Source organism: Neolamprologus brichardi, chromosome 18 (assembly GCF_056152115.1).
Source record: "Neolamprologus brichardi isolate AB-2024 chromosome 18, ASM5615211v1, whole genome shotgun sequence".
NCBI classification, from domain to species: Eukaryota; Metazoa; Chordata; class Actinopteri; order Cichliformes; family Cichlidae; genus Neolamprologus; species Neolamprologus brichardi.
Genome location: NC_142121.1, coordinates 9,876,389 through 9,896,585, shown reverse-complemented (window position 1 = coordinate 9,896,585; position 20,197 = coordinate 9,876,389). Strand labels below are relative to the sequence as shown.

Sequence of the window (20,197 nt, the reverse complement as noted above, 5' to 3'; positions counted from 1 at the left end):
GCACTGTCCAGTGCAGATCCACTGAGCACTCAACACAGACAGCATTGTCAGAAGGAAAGTTGATAAAATAAATTAAAAATTTTGTATTGTTCGATACATATGCGTACCAAACCGAAAGCACTGTATGAACGGTTCAATATCGATACGAGTATTGTTGCACCCCTATTAATTACCTGAGAAAGTAACATACAACAAAAGCGAATGTTTTGTCTGAAGAGAGGATTTTCAGACATTCAGGTGTGTGAGCACAGATAAGCTACAATCGCTCAGATGCATCACTTCCTTTGACACTTGACTGGAAAACAGTAATCCATATATGGTTTTCAGGGTTGGAGCAACAACCAACCAACCAAATAAAGTCCTGCAAACAGCTTGTTTGACACCCCCCCAACCTAAGAGCAAGAAGTTGCCAGTTTTTTTCCTTGTTTGCTAAGGCATCATTCTGCTTTATAAAATGATGATTGGATTACACAGGTGACCTGTTGGTGGCATCTTTCTATTATGCTGAGTTGCATCTACAGCCATGTGAAGTTCAGAAAGCTGAATGACACAATTTAAAGTATAGAAATGTTCCCTGTGAGAGAGAATACCCTCGGAAAACAGGTGTTAAGGCTTCTCCTTGTAAACACGGTAAATACTTTGGCTGCCCCCGTTGTCGCATAACAAGTTTGATCTGGCAGAGTTTCATAACTGATACCCTTCCTAAAACAACTCAAAATGTACAACTCCTTGGATCAAACCAACACCCTGCACTCTGGGAGAACTCACTATGGAGGAACACAGGAAATACTCACAGTAAACAGTATTTCTCTGCATTAAACCTGCATGAAACACAAAATTTCAAAAAGTGAGCAGTCCTCATTGTACTGATTGTAGCAATGCTCTGCCAGAAATTCTTAGTGTTAGCATGGTGGATAGCTAACAGCTTGGCTAATAAGTGCAAAAGCTTGAGCGCAGCTTTGGCTCTGCTTAGGTTTCACTTCACACTTTGCAAATGGTAAAAAGAGCATGGCACCAAAGTATTGTGCACTGTGTATCTTCAAACATTTACAGCTGCAGATTTCAGCAGATAGTTCTTACGTAGATGTGCCTCGCTCACAGGGCTGCTGGTTCACACGACCAGTTAGAGCAAGCTTTTTCAGTAATGGGGCCTTGCAGATACAGGACATGAAGGTAAAAAGGGGATCAAAAGAAGTGCTCTATATCTGTGTTTTTAACTTTTGTTTTTATTCTAAGGTGCTCAAGGATAATGTGAGCAATTTAACAGCATATACTGCATGAAAACAGGAGAAAATAACTCAGAATTGCATATCAGATAGTGAAGAGTGGCAAAGGTACAACCACAATCATAAAAATTCCATCTAAAAACAAAGGCGGATTGTCTTGAGTACTGGCAATGATGCTGCTGACCTGCAGATTTTATTTGGGCTTTGTTTATTCATTAATTTGACCAAGGGAGATGTTAAAAATGCCCTGGTTTAACTTTTATCCATGTGAGGTTTGTACATGCTAGGCCTTGGGAACTGATGAAGACTTTAGGACAACAATTTTTTAAATAACACAGTTTATGGATTAAGCAACGTCTATGCAGAAGGCCACGGTGCACGTATAGATGCCAAGTTCAGTTCTAAGGTAAAGGTAAAATAATTCTCTCTATATAATGTATGTTAATACAGTTTTTTAGTTTCAGATTTGTATTTGACACTGAGCTGCTACCAGATCTAAAGGTCTGGTGCTGAATAATTGAAATCAGAGCAATGAAAAAAGCTTTGGGGATTTGCTAACTTTTCCTGGATAAATACAAAAGGGTTGAAAAGCAGCTCTTCGAATTATGCAGAGCTTTGTGAAACATCCACTTTTGACATATGACCTGTCAATCTAAGTCACAGTTGGACCTGATTAAGCTGATGAAACCAACAGAGAGCCACGTGAAACTGACAAAGACACATTCCACTTTGTATGCATAAGATGCTGTTGTTCCAGGAGCAACAGACTTATATGAAAAAATGTTAAAAGCAGCTCCAAAAATAAGCCATCGTAACACTTCTTTGATACTAAGGCTTTATAAAAATCTGCCAAATAGGTGAGTTAAGCTCGCTTGTTTTCAGTGCAAATGAGCTTTAATCAGTTGCATCATGTGGCGTCATCTTGATACCTGCGCACAATCTGCACATTTATGGCAATGGATACAGTTGGGAAAACTACTTTTTTCTAACATTTTATTTTATTCTTTCTAATGCATCATATGAATTTAATTCATTTAAATTAATTCATTTAAATATTTTCATCGACAATTTACACCCCCATCTAAAACCTTCTTTGTGTTTTATCATCTAAGTGAAACAGCCATAATCTTTTGTTCAGATAGAAAACAGTGACCCTGGTGGGACTCGAACCCACAACCTTTGAATTGCATCTCTATGTCTTCAACTAGAAGTCCAATGCGCTATCCATTGCGCCACAGGGCCATATGCATGCATGCATATATCCCTTTCTCCTTTCGTCTGAAAATGTGACTGAATCTTCTTGGGAACTACCACTAATTCATACTGTGCATTAATTCCTATGGATTGGGACAGGTAACAGATAAAATCGAGTGTCTCTTATAAAATTTACATGTTTTGCTTTTAGTGATTTTAGTCAAGACCAAGAGCAAAAGAGAACAGCATACACTGTAATGTCCTCTATACAATGTCAGTAATAAGGGAAAATATAAATAAAAATGAGTGCATTTGTGGAGTTTTTGATGCTTGAATGTTGAATCCATCCGAATCTATTTTTCTTTTTTGTTTGAAACACATGTAGATTGGTTTGTTCCATTTTCTTATATTATGAAATCTAAAGATAGCTGACCTCGATGAAACTTGACTTTCCGAGTTTTCAGCTTGGGGTTACATGCAAAAGGGGCACGGTCACTATAAAGATAAATAAGTAATTAGCAACTTAGATTTGTTCACTTAAACCCATTTGTTTTAAACAGCTTATTGAAAAGCCAGACTGCATTTTTAATAAAGTATTTTGGCATAATAGAGGACAATAGATGTTTTTCCTTTGTTGTATTCAAAGGAAGCAAACAGACTAAGGGCTCTACAGTTGCTCATAAATGTGTTATTTTAGCTTAAACCCTGCTGATGTGAATGGGTACTTGTTGCCATGTGTCTGAGTGAAGAGGCCCGGTCCTGGTCGACTTAGCTGTGTGACACGCGATAGGGTCCAAATCCAAAGTGGAATGGCTGCAGGCTTCAACCTGCGCTTAAGAGGGTCACTGCTGAACAAAGGGGGTTCAGTCACTTGCTGAGAGGCTGCACACACTGAAAGGAACATGGGGCCAAGGCGGTGTGTGCGTGTGTCCGTTCGTGTGTGTGTGACACAGAGGGAAAGCGAGCGTGAGCACGTTTGAGCTTAAAATAATTTTAAAGAGAGAAATTAGTGTATCTGATCTCAGATGATTTGCTTTCTTCATTTAAATCTTTCCCTCACATCTTACATGTCTCATCTGAAGAAATTAAGAGGAGAAGTGAGAACAGAGGAATCCAGGAAATACGCACTTAGTGAAATGAGCCGTCTTTGCCTCTAGAGTGACATCAGAGGCGACATGAGTTAATAATGGCTGCGCCGCTGGATCAGTTTAGCTGCTCTGTCTTTTGCTGGCTGCACGGCACGGATGATTAATTAAATACTCCCAAAATAATGACAAAGTGAGCAGTTTGTAGTAGGCTCACTGCTTTCATATCATCAAACAGGACCCTGAGAATTGTTTCTCTTTCTTAATACACACTAGAAGTTGACAAAAGTGTTGTGGTGATGCATCTGCATTGCAGCCAGATCACCACTTACTAAATATTTGAAGGCATTTTTAAGCTCATATATGCCAGCAGTGTGTTGAAGGTGTCCTGTGTAGTTTTCATGTCTTTACAGGTGAACAAACCTGTTAAACTCTTTGATCCTCATAAGAAAAAAAAACAATAACCTTTTACAACTCTGCATACTTTCTTGCTTCATCAGTGTTTTACTGTTACATTGCCCTGGCTTTGGGGTATCTGTGAATCAGTGGAACAAAGTCTGCAAGTGACAAACAAAACAGGATGTGACTTTAAAAAAAATACAGTTACATGGAGCTACGCGAGCTCAGAAACCTTGCAGGAAACCTCTAAACTGTTACAACACTGAAAACCAGTGTGTATGTGTTTATATGTGTTGCTGTTTATGTCCCTGTGTGTGTCTATGGGTGTACAGGGCAAAGATGCACTAACGACGTCTGCTTGTTTAGTCAAGTGCAAGAAAAGTGAGTGAGATTTTCAGATTAGGTTCTTGCCAAAAGACTATGACTGCCCCGTGAGGTTTTCCTAAGCACTCTGAGAATGTTAAACAGTGCGTTCTGTGTACAAGTGTATCTTGAAGGGAAAAAACCCAACTCAGACATCTTTAAAAGCTTTTTATTTGTACTGTTTGTTCATATTTTTTGTGGAAGGTCACACCTGCCATTCCTCCAGGTGGCTGGGTATTATACTGCACTATGAATTAAACCAAGAATGCAGCATTTCACAAGAGAACGAGTCTTTTATTTGGTCAGTGATATCCGTTGTGTCTGATTCCTGTGTGTTACCATCATAAAAGGGCTCAGCTTTTGCACTACACTCTCCTTTCCATGAAAAAACACTTCAAAATTCCCAGACGTGACATCCTGAAACAATATCTGTACTAATCTGGAAGAATAATACAGTAAATGTTCCCATACAATCAAGAGGTGTCTGCAAATTGTGTCTTTTATTGCAGCTCTTTCAAAATCCAAACTTGTGTAAGTCCCCGTTATATTGCTTCCCACAGTTTTGGCAGAAAGGCTCCTCAAAACGGGGAATATTTCACCTCTTAAGCCAAACGTGAAGTGCCAAACCTGCAAAACATAGCGACTGCCTCGGCTTTTCACTTTGCCTGGCACAAATCATTCAATGTCAGGCCATTTCCCACGCCAAATAGGCTTAAAATGCTAAAAAGACGAGAAGAAAAGAAGAAAGTCCTGTCAAGTTTTTCCACTTGGTTTTGTTCTCTTTTTCTGCCTCTGTGTTTTTTCACCTCAGTATCTATTTGTCCCCTTTTCTTTTCTCCTTTTCCCTCCCCCCCTCCACCTCCTCCCCCCACCCTCCTCTGCAAGTCTAACATGTCATTCTCCTTCTTTTGTACCTACAGGCCTTTTTTCCTATTGAACTCCCCGCCCTCTCCACTCCTCTGGCTCTCCTTTTTCCTCTCAGGGGCCTAATTATGAGCCGGCATTAAATAAAAACATTTATATTTCTCCAAAAAAAGGCTTCTCTCTGTGCTTTCTCTGGACAATGAGGGCTTATGATTCTCCCTTCCCTCCTGCTCCCTCTTTCTGTCTCTTTCTCTGCTGAGTGGCCATTCACTGGGGGTCTATGTCTCTTTGTGATTGGCTTGCTCTAGGACTCCTAGGGGGCAGTAATTGTGTCTCATTAAGTCTTACAGTAGTCGTGAGGGGAGTGTAGTGGGGTGGGAAGTGAGGGGGAGTTTGCTGCACAAGGCCTCGCAATTAGAAATCCCAGAGAGCTTGAATGGGAACCCTAATCAGACCACAATGGCCGAGGCTCCCTGCCTATTAGGGCAAAAAGGAAGTGTTGCCATTGTCCAAACACACACACACACACATGCAGACGCACACACACACACACACCAGGAATGCATGCAGAACAGTGGGGATGGATGTAGTTGTGTGGTGGCATCGTCCCACAGGCCAATTTGGAACGATTGGGAGACTTAAGAGAGCTTTTCACTGCCTCAGTCACGAAATACACATTCATGCACTCAGAAAGTCGAGTACACACACGCACACACACACAGGTGGAGGCACACATACACTTTTCCATCCATACCGAAGCTAAAAACGGGTCTCATTAGTGATGTTGAGGACGAGCTGGGAGTTTGCTTTCTGTTTGCTCATTTGTCACCCTGTGATTCCTCTCACTGCACACAGGAGGTTTTTCAATTTTTGTGTGAAAAAACACTTCCTGCAAGAAACATATTTTAGTGTCTCCGTGAAGCAGAAGCGGGGTAATACAATCAGCATGCTGTGTCTGCGGTGGATACATAAATAACCCATGCACCTCATCTCTGTGGAAATTCAGTAAATTTCAGTGTCTGTGAAATAAAAAAAGGAAAAAAAGAAGAAGAAAAAAAACCATACAAATAATGATATTCCACCACCATCTGTCTCTAAAAGGGAAATGCATTGGAAAGTGAAAACTTTGCAAAGCCTTCCCTTGTTTTTATCTCATAATAGGAGCAGAAAGTGGGTCTCTTTTCCTCCGTTTATCTGTGTAGCGTTCCCAGGAGAAACAGTGGCTACCCCTCCTTATCTTTGTTACTGCCGAGTGCTGCAGTGGATTATGAAGTGGATTATGCAAATGTCTCACAATATATTCATATTAACAAAGGTTGAGGTTCATGTGCCTGTGCCCGGAATTTATGAATACGCACATATTTTAAAAATGGCTGGAATGTGCTATAATTTAATGGAAATTAACTCAAATGACTGTTATAATTATTGTACTGTGCTTTGCCTCGTTTTCAATTTGTGGAATTAGTAGCAACTTTAAAATAAAGCAATATTCAATTCAATTTAGCCCATTGTTGCAATTATCAGCTCTATTGATCCTCTGTAGAATAGACGGTTATTGTTGGACTTTGATCCAAATGTTAATTTGCAGTTTATTTTTTCTGGAGTCATAAAAACTGCTGGGATCATGTCACAAATGGATGCCTCTCTTGGTTTTGAAGAGTTTTCGTTGGTGTTTTGTTTGCGCTAAATGCAAAACATGGACGGTCTGAAGACTAATAAGCAGCGGAGGAAGCTTCTTGTCAGCTTAAAAAAAAGTCAAGGTCATAAAGGAAGCATTCTGTTTTCTATTGAGAAGGAAATGCAACGCTTATGGACGACTGGGAAATATTAACATCCTGCTTAGCCAACTGACTCATCTGAAATGATGCAATAACAGATTCATGAGCAGTTGTTGAATTTATGATTCATCTGGTCATGTCCTTAAAGTCACCAATAGCTGAAGTTTAAGAAAAATGTTTCTGGATCTAAGGTAAAACAGCTTCAGTATACTTCTGTAGACTTTACAGGATACTCAGTAGTTACATTTCACATTAGGTTATCTATGCTTGGGTAGCAAATCAGTTCATAACAGATCTGACATCCCTGGAGATAAATGTGACTGGATAAAGGCACAAGTTCAAACCTGCTCACAGGATGGGAAGATCTGGGTGCGGAAAGTCAGCAGGAAACATATCTGCCTTCACGTGCTGCAATGACCTTTGCTGAGCTGTTCAGTTGTGAACCAAGCAAAACGCTGAAGCTGACTAACTTTGCATAGAAGCAGGAAGCAATTTTAAAGATATTGAAACGATATTCCTGTTTTAAAAATAGATCAAATGACAGTATGGATATTCAGTGTTACTCTGTTGCTATAATGAGAGAAAGAATCTGGAGTTTCTCCTGTCTCTGTGTAGTTTCAGCCATACTGTATATAAAATGCTGTATATAAAAGATGGACTATCAAGAACCAATGGCATGTGAACTGCCTTTGGAAACATCCCTTTTAGTCTTACTGACACTGTCGTTTTTTGAGCCAAAAGCCGCTATGTTTGTAAGAAAAGGTATAGTGCAGTGATGTCAAACATAAGGCCCGGGGGCTAGAATCAGCCCACTTGGAAAATGTGAAGGAGGACATAAATTTTAGACTTTTATCTGTATTTTCATACATTTTACAGCCTTTCTATTGAAAAAGACATCTTCCATTCGCAATCATACAACAATAATGTAAATAAGTAGTAGATAAATAATTAAATCACAGTATGTTCCTGTTTTTTTTTTTTAACTCTCTACTACAGAAATGTATGATTTTTACAGTGAGTTCACAAACAAAGTTCACAAACAAACAAAAAAAGTTAATTTTGGTCAATTAACAAAAATTCTCCTCAACAAAAATTTTAATCCATGACATTGAACACACCAGCTAATATGAGACCCACGTTTGGTTTCAGCTCATTTTTCTTTTATTTGATGTTTTGACCAACAGTCTTACTCTTTTGGTTTACCAACTTTGTTTTTGTCAGCAGTCAAGTGCTTCCAGCAACCTGCAACTGATAAAAGTCTACAGCAGTAAACAGCAGTAATCAGTACACCTACAGCACTGTGCATATATACACAACACAGCTGTGTGTAGAATATACAACCTGACAAACCTAGAGTTCACCCCTTCGATAGCTCAGCTGGTAGAGCGGAGGACTGTAGGAGAGTTGTGCTGAAATCCTTAGGTCGCTGGTTCGATTCCGGCTCGAAGGAAGAGGCTTTTGTGGTTTGGTAAGAGTGGCAAACAGACGTTGGGAATGTCACATACGTTACTTGTAAACTGTAAACTCCCTGATAAGTGTGTCAACTTCTCAGCCACTACAAGCTCCTAAATCAATGTGGTAGAACGTCTCATAGTAATAAACTAAGCAAGAGTTCATTTATGTCTGTATAATGTATACTATTTACTCTTATTGAACTATTAAACTCTCATTACCGAATTTCCCAGAGGAACCCACCCGAGGGATTAATAAAGTTTTATCTAATCTAATCTAAAGTCCACTTTAGATCAGATCTCTTGAAGACAACCTATCATAAAACGTGTTATAGTTGTTGGCATTATAGTTACGGCTCTTATTTAAGTTTTGTATGTGCTGTATGTGTTTTGTTTTTGGTCTGACTAAAAACAGACTAAAATTTCTGACTAAGCAGCAAAATGTTTGCTGTCAAGGACACTTCAGTAGGATATGTGGCTACATCAAAACATACTGACATTCCAAAAGCTATTTTATTTGCACTCTCGCTGGTCATGTCCTTTCTCACACGCTCACTATCAGCACCAGTCTCACTGTATCATTTTCCTCATGCCAGATTACTTTACATCCAAATTATATCTTAAAGTTGAAGGCTTGACCAGCTTAACCAGTATTGTGGGGCATTCAGTGTACCGGAGAAAGCATAATGAGTTTTATCTCAACAACAGGCAAAGCAGTCTTTGGGTGTCAGCCGGGATGGACCTGTTGGCTAATTGGGGTTGTCAGGATTTTAAACACAATTAATGAAAATTCCTTCTCCTTTTCCCTGACCTAATTGCAGGTGATAATTATTGTTTGTGGCCAAATTTAAACAAATAATTAACAAATGTATACTGACAAACAGGCTGACTTGATTCTTTGCAAATCCCCGCACCATTGTATTGTTAATTGGGTTGAATGTAAGTGGAGACTCTGACATGTTTTCCACCCCCCAAACAGGTCCTTGCTGCATACAGTCTTAAGCTGTAGAATAAACAGCCTCAGCTTTAGGAGGTGTTCTTCTTAAAGCCTCAATATAGAGTTTCACATTATTAGCGCAGTTAAGTGAACACATTATAGCTGAAAAGTTTGTTTACTGGAGCCTTTGTGACAAAGCCAACAATCCAATGTTGAGATTTTGCACAGCTTAATGGTTAATGGATAAGTAAATTGTGAAACAACCAAGAACATTTAAATGTTGGCTGAAACGCTGATCTTCACTGCATGTGGAAATCTCAGAGAATTGCAGTGATATTCTTTAGAGTTAAAGTTTTTAATCTCATTTTTTACATAGCATTCTGTACATAAAAACTGTCAGTTGCAAGACATGAATACAAATTTCAAAATGTGGAAATGGGGAAAAAAAATGCTAATCTAAAAAAAAGAAATTTTTTAAAACATCCGTTTGGGTAAATTTTTGGTATTTAGACTTTTCGAAGGGGGATTGTTTTTGAGTGTATTGTTTTACACCTGTAACACAAACCCCAGTTTTCTCTGCAACACTACCAGATGCTTCAACATCCCCCTGAGCTAATCTCATAATACCCTATTAGTAGCCCTGAAAGTGTACAACAATATGAGATCTCAGACCATGCCATGTTTTCACTGAGCACATTTCCAAAACATGATAGAGGCATGAATTGCGCTGGTGATGGCTATTTGTAAGGGGCTTCCCTCCCTGCCACACAAAAGGGGCTTAGCAGCGAGGCAGCATGTTCTCAGGCATTGTCTCTGGGCCTGGACCACCCGTTCCCCCTTGCTGTCCCACTGTCAGCCAAACAATGCAATGGTGCTACTCCCACTTTGCCCCCAACCCCCATCCTATTTACTCAACCACCCCCTCCCTTCCCCCACCACCCACACTCTGGACACAAGTAGTGGTGACATGATGTTTCTTTAGTGGTGAATGTGCACCATTAGTCAACAGCTGGGCGCAATTCATTTGGCCTGGAAAGTCAAGTCAAGACCAGATAGCTTTGTTCGAGTAAACTGCAACAGCATGGCCGTTTATGAACACAAAATCCATGCTGAGATATTTTATCCTAAAAATGTAAACTTTTTTTTTTTGGCCAGAGAAGTAATTGCAGCACTTCTAATGTGAACAAGTAGCAGCGGCATTTTTTAATGTGTCGTATAATGCAACGTTTTTACAGGTAATTTTAGCCTTTAAAATCAAGTTTTATCTCTTACCCGTTCCCTTAAATTGTTTGAAAAATCTTGTTATATCTACAGTTACAGGGCTGTGCATCTCAAAAAATGTGAAAACAACAAAATCACAAGAATCCACATTTTTGTGGTTGAAACTTTTTTGTATAATAAATATTCTATATATGGGAGTCCTAAAGTGATATGACTGTTTCTAAAATAAAACCTTTTTGGTCCATACACACAGCTTTATATGGAAGGTTCAACGGGCAAGGGCGTTGCCAGCATCTGACCATGCACAATTATGGATAAATGTACTGGCAGCAGAGAGGCTAATTTTACAAAGAAAGATATAAAACCCCTATTCCATTGGTACCTAACTTGGATTGACTCGCCACAGATGCCATGACCCGACGCGGATTGACTGGTTTTCCACTGCAACCCAGTACTACTTAACATGCGTGGTTGTCGTCATAGAAACACGCATAGAAAAAGTGGACTTCAAAGCAAGAATATACCTGCTGCTCGGTCTGTGGCTTTCTGTTAGACTCTGGGACCACAGCGTTGTTTCTTGTAGCCATTTTCCTTGTTGCCAGGTTTCAAAAATGGCGGTTTTAATTTTCACTGACACTACTGACCAGCCAGTTGGTGGAGTCCTCAGTCTGATGACATCACATTTTGTACCTGCTCGGATTGCTTGGAACCCCGAGCGAGCAGGTACTTAAAAAGTACCTGGTACCAGGTACTATGACCTAATGAAAAACCCTGAAAACTGTGGCGAACTGTACCAAGTCAATCTGAGTAATCTGAGTAGTACTAATGGAAAAGGGGCTTAACTGTACTATGGGACAAATGAAGTGGTTAAACACTTATTATGACACAGCTACTACAGACAGAGCAGTGGTATGAGAGAAAACATTCTGTACATTGGTTTACTATTAAAAGCATTGCATGAATACATGGGCACTTTCTTTTCACAAAAAGAGAAAAATCCAAGTGAACTTCAAGCAAACCAAAATGTGTCATTTGCAACCTCTCGAGAATCTTTAGACCAGCGGTCCCCAACCTTTTTTGCACCACGGACCGGTTTATGCCCGACAATATTTTCATGGACCGGCCTTTAAGGTGTCGCGGATAAATACAACAAAATAAAACTAGTACCGGTACCGAAAAAAAGAAGATTTATTCATAACACACGTGAAAAGACCCAGGAAAACCGAGTTAACGATAAAAACGATAACAAAATAACACTGAAAACTGATAAAAACCATACATTTCACACCTGAGCCTCTACTCCCGCGGCCCGGTACCAAACGACTCATGGACCGGTACCGGTCCGAGGCCCGGGGGTTGGGGACCGCTGCTTTAGAACACTTAATGGCCAGATGTGTCTTGGGAGGGAGCAACAATGGTAAATACAGGATGAAGGTGCTATGTTCTGTACTACTGAAGAACATGGAAAATTTATGGCCGTACAGACATTTGCACATCTATACCCCATTCCTTCATCCCTGAATACTAGGCATCGCTATGGGAGGTTTCTTTAGCTCAAACTTGCAACGTACACCTAACGGTTGGCTCGGATTGAGGTCAAATCATATTCACAGCATAAACTAACCACTCTGTAGTTATTCAGAGCTGCAGTGATACCACATCCTCCAAATGTCTTGCCTCAGTTTTTTTGGTCTGCAACTAAGTGTGATTACTGTGTTCTGCACAAATGAACGGCACCAAGAGGGACCAGAGTTCAGTTTAAATGAACTAAACGCTGCAGGTGTGACAACCCTCTAAGAATTTATATGTCTTACTGCTCACCAGTAAAATGCAAAAAACATGGGATGTTATTAAAAAATCCTCACCACATGCATGTGTGAGGTATCTTTGAGGTGATGCTGTTTTTTGGACAACTGACTAGTCAGTAGGTAGTGATTTGATATTTGTTGATCTCCAATCAGGAACACAACCTGGTCCTTTAAAGGTTAGGTTGGTAGCATAAGTTACCATGGTGATATAACCATGGGAGAAGTGAACTAGCTTTGTAGCAGGAAAATCCCTGCATGGGTTAACCCTGAGGTTAACTGGACAAGGTAAAAATCATGCTTCGTAGCACAAAGGGGTCTTTCAGTGCGGAGATTCAGTGGGCTGATGTGGATATAAAAGTGTGTGGTTGTGGTCTCTCTGTTAGTCCTATGACTCATGGTGACCTGTCCAGGATGAAACTCATCTCTTGCCCTATGAGAGCTGTGACCCTGAGTTGCATAAGTAAGAAAATTGATGGTTGGGTGGATAAAGTTTTGAATATTTACAATCCCCAGGGCAACAGCTGCCTCACTTTACAGTGCACTGTGTATAGAGACTAAAACTAACACAAGCTAAGTGTGAGCTCTTTAGATAGCTCAGTTGGTGGCATAAAGAGCTGTATGAGAGCTTTGCTGAAATCCTTGAGTCTGTGGTTCAGTTCAGTTAAGGAGTAGGTGTCCGTACGTGGGTGACAATAAACGTGTATTCTTGTAAGCATTGGTCTTGCACCGGTATGCATCACTTTGACAAGTAGTGATGAAAAAGTGCATAATAACCCCTATGAATGTACTCTGTTGGGGGCATGTACAGCTGAAGACACCATGGCTGAATAGTCATTCCTGTCATACTTCTTTGAAGTGTCCTTGCGTAGGTTGCAAGCATAGTTGGCACATGATAATGTAAAGCTCTGCAGATGACTCCATGGTGTCACAAAAACACTTGCAGGCATGTGGACAAAAGCTCACACCGCGCAGACATGGACTATAACGTGCATGAACAGCAAACAGTTTGCTAAAGAAAATCTTTACTGTCTTTGCAGTTTTTTTCTTTGCAATGGGCTTGCTTGTACACACAGCCGCAGTGCCTAAGTAATCTGTCAAAACTAGCCAGTAGGTTAGAGGACTCCAGGTACACTGGACAATTACTGGCAATTAATGAAAGCCTTTTTTCTCCAACGCTTTCATTTAACATTTTAAATGCAAAGACACCAAATCTGCCATCATATGTTTCCTTATAACATGTCTACTTGGTTTTAAAACAGAACTAAACCAAACTGTCTGTCATCTTGGGCTGCAGCTGTGGAGGCGAAATAATCAATCAGTGCTCAAAAGAGGCAGCAGATAGGGTTATTGAGATCATCAGCAAGCTAGCACAACACAGTGTTGTTGGTCCCTGGGGGTCATATCTGAGTTTTTGGCCCTGGACTCATAGAATCAGAAGTGAGACTGACTTTGTTAACTGATGTCTCTGTGCAGGCGCAGGCATGAGCCAGTGTGAATAGTGCCTCTGGCAATGCTGACCAGTAGTCAGGCAGGAGTCAATGTGGCTTCAGGCTAAAGCATCTGGGCAGACAGCTTTCTAGGTAGCCAAGTCTACATTCTGCATTACATGTTAAGAATGAGGAGGATGCTCTTTTCCAGCAACTTGGTAATGAGTGACACAGAGTTTAAATCCCCAGATCGTTCACCGGATTTTCAGCAAAAACATCCCAAGAACACAATCCAAACACCAAGCCATAAGTGAGCATACATGATAGAGACAAATGGTACAACGGGAAACAAGGGCTGAGGTGGAGAGATTTGCATGAAGCCAGCATTAATTTTGTATGACTGGACCTGGCCTCACTTACTTGACAAAATCACCAAGGGAATGATTGTTCTGTCAGTGGCCTGGCATGCACAGCGACTGTGCAACGAATATTTATTTTACATATATTCTTTTTGAGAAAGCTAACAATATTCTGACATATTATCATTTAACAGCGAACGTCTGCTGATGAAAGCAACGAGGAGGTCAGAAACAGTGTGTCAGTTCTCTGCTCAGATCAAGAAGAGGCTGATACTGTATTTCCACCATGACTGTGACCCACCTTGTTAGATAAACATGGAAACATTTATGAAAGATTTGAAAGGTGTTAGGCTTTTAAAATAGCAAATTGAACGTATTACACAAGGACTAAAACATGTTGTGAATTTCAACCCAGAACACATCTATTTACATTGTTACCAATTTAGAGCACTAATTTACTGCAACACATGAGTAGAAATTGGATATATTAACAGTATGATTACTGGTGACAACTATGAAAGGATTAGAGAATAAAATTGTGAATTGTGCCTTAATGTATCCATTTTTAATCCATTTTTTCCCCTAAATAACATAGATGGGTAACATGTAATTAATCCAATCTCAAGAAAATAACAACAAAAAAGGAAACATCATGGCGTTGCTATAATCCCAAAGTAAATTTTGGGGGTCAGCCCTGGAGACACTGTGTCTGCTTTTCATTGGTAGTTTAGTGTAGTGGAATGCTAATGATGGTGAATCACACGTCTCCGCTTGATGTGCATGAGGGAGTGAGGAAGTTGGGAGACCACCCAGATCTCCTCCCATGTCTCCTTCTGAAACACTTAGCAGTGCAATTAAATGGGAGTGATGTGAAAAACACTCTCTGTGCAAATATGGATTAAATCCCAGACAGCAAGCACTTCCAAAACACCACGTCTTACTTTCCTTTAATCATCACCTGAAGTTACATAAAATATAGAGGATAAAGTGTTGCAGTCTACTTGGAACTAAGTTGCTGGTTCTTCTTTAGGAATGCCACTTTGCAAAAGAATGGACAACAATATTAAAGTAGCATTAAATCACTATCATTATAAAGGCTTAGTAGTTTATGGTATTCCAGTGAATACCTTTCTCAGTCTCGCATCCTCTTCTACTTAATCACGTGCATTTCTCTCCAACAAATCACATTTAATTTTCAGGTTTTGTTAGATTCACACCTCAGAAATAAAACTTTAAAAGATACAACTTCTGTATTCACTGACATATAAACATGAGAGTCATTCTGTTTTCTAATTTTCATGCTAACAGAAGGTGTGCAATTATATGGTAATTTGGAAAATGTTTGTATTCAGAATCCAAATCTTTTTACTGTCATTTGGCAAAAAGTGGAGTGAAATTATATGCTGTCCCATTCGGTGCAAAGAAAGCGATCTAACTACAAAAAAAGAAAAAAGAGAGTCTAATAAATAAACAGAGTATAAAGAGCACATGGACATCTATATCTGTTTGCGTGCTTGAGTCATCAATCAATCATAAATCAAGCAAAATATGATTTTTCTCATTGTGGACCTGTGTTTCAGTGAGATAGATCGTGTAAGAGACTTTCATTAAATAATGTTAATCTTTAGATTTGAAATTTAAACATTTAAACAACTTTGTCATGTTAATTTGACATTTCTATATACCTCAATATTTTTAATCATTTTTGGTGAAGGCTACATTTCCCCAGTGCAGAGGCCACTTCTTTATTGACTGCTAAATCATTGTAGGTGCAGGTGGTTTTATGCTCATGTGTTCTTTTGCATTTTAAGAAATCCATTTCTAGAGGGAGCTTAGAAAAAAACCAACAACCTTGCAGTTCACTTCACTGCTGGTGACGTGTCTTCCTTCCTTTCATGAAATCTTATATCTGTGTTTGCTTGATCGGATAAACATATGTATCTGCAGCAGCAGAGATCCCACAGCCCGATGCGGCCGATCTTCTCTTTCCCTGAGAAACTTTAGTGTTTACGAAAAACAATCAAAAACAAACATGGCATTCAGAAGTATAGACAATGCTAGGGTGGCCGGGTGAGAATGCTGTGCATTCCTCCTGATTCAAACTAATATTCTGGGAGATTCTATGCTTAATGTAATTACAGGGGAAATGACAGTCTCCCATGCACAGACCGGAGCTGGTGACTGGCTGCAGGGATGGTTTCTAATACAGTGAAACTCATTCTGTTACACTGAGAGGAGTGCTAAATGTATTTCCCAGAATTCCAAGGCTCAGGTTTGACGTGGACCATATTTCAAGAGACGTTACACTTCCGTCTGCTGCAAAACAGAACAAACTTGATCTCTGCTGCAAAAATATAAATTTATGAATTTTCCAGTGACTAACTATTAAAGACGGAGCTCAGAGGCTGTCAAACGGTGAGATCAGCTGTAAAACAGATGTTAATTTTTTTTTTTTCAGCATTAAGCAAGTTTCCAATCATGTATCAGCTTTCGAGGGAGATGTAAAACTGTGATCTGGAATGCAAGTGTTTGAGAACATAAACATATAACTGAACTGCTGCCATTCACTCTACAGCAAACCAATGCAAGCACACCATCTGTCAAACCTAAAAAAATCATATGTTAGTGTGCACATGAAGCATGTAAAAACATCCTCTGTGCAAGAAGGGATGAACCTGTTTACAGCATTCACGAATGACCACTTACTTTATATGGACATTTGTTGTCTACACATGCAAACACAAACTTAGATACTTTAAAAAAAGTATGTGTATATAATAGAAAAAAATCACCCACAAAACACCATCATTGATGTAAATGCTTTCAGTTATTCTACAAAACTATATCTTTGAAACATTCTCAAGAATTTGGGAAATGCTACATTAATCTAGCATTTCGGGAACTGAAGGCTCTGAGATGAATCATTATCAGCCATCTGACCTCACAAAATGTTCTTGACTCCCGCACAAACAAATCCTCCCTGCTTATTGTTTGGAGACAGGATGGAGACAAGAACTCTGTATCTGTATCTGTGATCACCAAGAGTTTAAGGTTCTGGACTTGAAGACTAAAGTGGACATTTGAATCCTTCACGCAAATCACAGCTTTAGTGCATGGATAAGCTAGGCATCAGTGTTTTGTTGTATTTCTTCAGACACTCTGGTTTAATTTGCATTTTACAGGTGGATGCAATTTTACTGTTTTTATGAGTAATAAGTAGTTTCACCACTACACAACATGTACCTTTTTAACTACATAATCCTAAAGTAGCAGGTGTCTCACATTTTCTATCCTATAAATAGTCGAGAACAACCTCGAGTTGCAGTGCATCAAAACTGACTATGCAGAAATGACACAGTCGGTGTTGGGATTTTTACTCCAAAAAGTAATGTATTACACATAACTTATCATTTTCTTAAAAGTAATGCAATATGTTACTTAATTGCTCACTGGAGAAAGTCATTTGCTGCACAGCTCAGTACATTACTTTCTTGATACTATGTAAAATGACCTGAAATGCATTGTCACATAACTACCAGTTAACAATATAATCCTATAGGCTGCAATTCTACACAGCAACGTAAAGGTGTCAAGACAAAGCAAACCACTAAACCAGTAAAACAAACCAGATGCAAACCATGACAAAGAGACTTTGGAGTGATTGATTGTTCAACAGGCAGACCGGCACAGTTACCTGTTGAAGCACATGTTGTGGCTGCTGGTCCAGGGTCAGCAATACATGCACTTAGCTTTAACCTCATTCTGGGTTCTGTAATGAGATTACACCCATCACTGCTAACAGTCCACTTTTTCTTAATTTTAGAATGAAAATACTTGTGTTCAAGAACTTTTTTATTCTACAGAGTATTTATATTTTGGGTACGTAACCTAATGAAGCCAATATAATCTGTAGTATGAGCCAGCATTGAACTACAAAGAAGATGTCGTACCATAATCTCAAGGTCATGAACATTACAGAGACAATTTTACACGTTTAGCTGATACTGTCAGATGTAACTTAATGAGAACAGCAGGTACAGATTTGTTATTTTTGCTGAAGGATACATGACAGACTGTTGCTAATGGAAACATTGTCTAAGGGACACTGGGAACTGATCATTGTTTTGTTATGGTAACAGGACTGGTCACAGTCTGCTTTATGTAAGTCAGATAAAATATCCAAATTCTGACATTTTTCCTTTAGTTTTGCACATAGATGATGTTTGAAATGCAAAATATAGACATTGCTTTACCAGAAGGAAATCTTGTAATCTTCCTATCAGTGTTTGGGGCTTTGTTAATGAGACAAAACGATGACTTCTAATCACAGTGTAACTGGTCCCTTACATGTAATACAGAAAGATAGAGAGAAAAGCCCATTTGACAGCTCACTTGGTAGAGTTGAGGACTCTAGTGGGTGATGCTGAAATCCTCAGGTTGCTGGTTCAAAGGAGGATTTTCTTATGCTTGGATGAAAAGCTTAACGTGATGCTTACTCTTGGGTCTTATATGCACATTATAGTTTCAACATCTGTGATTGTGCTTGGGTCTAAGTCATGTAAAGTTGGTCACAAGAATGTGAACTTCATGGTCAACATTGGCAGAATGGTGCTCACAAATTATTACAGGATCACTGTGAGACTCAGCCCCTGTCTGCATACAGATACTTTGCAAAAACAAGCTTGTTTTGTTCTATGTCTTTTGGCCTTTTGAGCACAGATAAACGTTGTTTTAGATCAATGAAAGTAGAGCTTTTGAAAAACTTCAAGGTCAAGATTTTCAGAAACTCAATTTCTGCATTTATGGAGACAAAGAAAACAGATTTTGTCTCACACCTTCAGAGGTGTTTGGCTTTGTCTTGTTTTTGATGTAAGGCTGGCTGTGTGTGCAAGTGCTTGTTGTTGTTTTTTGCATTTTCATGTGCATGTAGATATTTTTCAAAATGATTATGGAAAAATCCTCAGAATACCCTTGTGTAGATGTTAGCATTTCCAGAATCTTAGTAAAAACACTGTGTGAGTAAGAACTCAAAGTTTTCTTTCATCCAAAGTTTAGAAGTTACCAGAGTTCAAAATGTCCAGTGCTGAAACCATCCAACTTTAGTCTGTACAGGGTAGTGTGCAGGTGGCGTATGGTACACAGTAAGAAGAAGAAAAAGGAGGCTTGAAGGAGATGTTTTGTCCTTTGAAAGCTTTAAAGCATTGTCATGTTTATTAGGGAAGCACTGTGTCTAACATTTTGGCTTAGACACAATTTAACTTTGGCAATAAGTGAGAAATCGTACATTCTTTAATTCATAGTTAAGAACTTACGAGAATCAAAATGTACCTAAATTTTCCCAGCACAGGGTACTTCTTGTAGTAGCTGTAGGGTACTCATTGACACTAACCAAACTTTTCAAAACCTTTGATGTCTTTCTATTAGTGCTTTTGTCCATTCAGTCACTTTGGCGGTAAATGTCTAGTGCTGAAGTTCTCCAACTTTACACAGTACTGAGTGTGTAGTTGGTGCGTGGTACACAGTAATGCTAACAATGTTTCTGCTCCCTTTATGTCAGTATTTCTTATTTTTAAATTTGTTTTTTTTAAATGAGACGCAGCTATTCCATGTGATCACAATGTGAGTGGTCAGTTGAAATAATACCTCTGGATCAACACAATGTTTTAGCAGGTACACCCACAACCAATAAGTGAGGGCATGTCCTGTCAGCACATTGACTATAAAGCACAGGGAGCCATGCAGACACGACCCTTCGATAGCTCAGTTGGTAGAGCGGAGGACTGTAGTGACATGAACAGAAATCCTTAGGTCGCTGGTTCAATTCCGGCTCGAAGGAGTGTATTATGTTGTTTGGGTGAATGGACTAAATGTGCAGCATTAGTAGTAATAGATACATGTGTGAACTTTCTTTGGTCCAGGTGATGTATATTTACTTAACACAGTATTGCTGTGACACTGTGCCTTTCCACACTTAAACAGATACTTTGCTAAATAGTAGGCTTTTTGTGTCATTTAACTCTTTTTACTTTAATTTGTGTGTTTTGGCCTTTTGAACACACACAGGTTTTGTTTTAGATCACTGAAA

The 20,197-nt window shown here is 39.3% G+C and overlaps 3 non-coding genes across 3 annotated transcripts; 2 read left to right on the top strand and 1 right to left on the bottom strand.

Moving 5' to 3' along the window:
* Positions 1 to 2,375: 2,375 nt before the first annotated feature.
* Positions 2,376 to 2,468, bottom strand: trnar-ucu (transfer RNA arginine (anticodon UCU)). The gene is made up of 2 exons: positions 2,432 to 2,468; positions 2,376 to 2,411 (listed from the first exon to the last, which is right to left on the bottom strand). It is a non-coding gene; the product is annotated as a tRNA-Arg (tRNA).
* A 5,803-nt stretch (positions 2,469 to 8,271) lies between these two features.
* Positions 8,272 to 8,359, top strand: trnay-gua (transfer RNA tyrosine (anticodon GUA)). The gene is given in 2 exon segments: positions 8,272 to 8,308; positions 8,324 to 8,359. It is a non-coding gene; the product is annotated as a tRNA-Tyr (tRNA).
* An 11,502-nt stretch (positions 8,360 to 19,861) lies between these two features.
* On the top strand, positions 19,862 to 19,948 carry trnay-gua (transfer RNA tyrosine (anticodon GUA)). The gene is given in 2 exon segments: positions 19,862 to 19,898; positions 19,913 to 19,948. It is a non-coding gene; the product is annotated as a tRNA-Tyr (tRNA).
* Positions 19,949 to 20,197: the final 249 nt, after the last annotated feature.